A 1,085-nucleotide genomic window follows, 5' to 3' on the forward strand; every position below is an offset into this window, starting at 1 on the left:
ATGGGGCCAGATACCATGATCTTAGTTTTTTTTTTTTTTTAATATTTAGGTTTTAGCCAGTTCTTTCACTCTCCTCCTTCACCCTCATCACAAGTCTCTTTAGTTCCTCTTCTCTTTCTGCCAGTACAGAGGTATCATCCACATATCTGAGGTTGTTGATGTTTCTCCCACCTATCTTGATTCCAGCTTGTAACATATCCAGCCTGGCATTTCTCATGATGTACTCAGCATATAGGTTAAACAAACAGGGTGACAGCATATATCCTTGTCGTACTCTTTTCTGGATCTTGAACCAATCAGTTGTTCCAATACAGGGTTCTAACTGTTCCTTCTTGACCTGCATACAGGTTTCTCAGGAGACAGGTAGGAAAGTCTGGTATTCCCATCTCTCTAAGAGCTTTCCACAGTTTGTCATGATCGACACAGTTAAAGACTAGTGTAGTCGATGAAAAGATATAGATATTTTTCTGAAATTCCCCTGCTTCCTCTGTAATCCAGCAAATGTTTCCAATTTGACCTCTAGTTCCTCTTCCTTTTCTAAGCTATATATAGCTTAGACATCTGGGAGTTCTTGGTTTGCATAATGTTCAAGAACAGCATGCAAAATTTTAAGCCTGGCCTTACTAGCATGAGAGATGAGTGTACATGTTTCATGGTTAGCACATTCTTTGGTACTATCCCTCTTGGGAATTGGCATGAGGATTGACCTTTTCCAGTCCTGTGGCCACTGCTGGGTCTTCCAGATTTGCTGACATAATGAATGCAAAACCTTGATGACACCATCCCTTAGGGATTTGAATAGGTCTGCTGAAATCATAGCATCCACTAGCTTTATTAAAAGCAGTGCTTCTTAAGGCCCACTTGACTTCACACTCCAGAATGTCTGACTCTCGGTGTCTAACCACCATTGTAGTAATCCAGTTCATTAAGATCTTTTTTCTACAGTTCTTCAATGTATTCTTTCCATTTCTTGTTGATTTCTTCAACGTCTACTAGATCTCTACCACTTTTACCCTTTATTGTGCCCATCTTTGGGCAGAATTCTCCCTTGATGTTTCCAATTTTCCTGAAGAGATCACTAGTCT

The sequence above is a fragment of the Bison bison genome, unplaced genomic scaffold (assembly GCF_000754665.1).
Source record: "Bison bison bison isolate TAMUID 2011002044 unplaced genomic scaffold, Bison_UMD1.0 scf7180017864468, whole genome shotgun sequence".
NCBI classification, from domain to species: domain Eukaryota; kingdom Metazoa; phylum Chordata; class Mammalia; order Artiodactyla; family Bovidae; genus Bison; species Bison bison.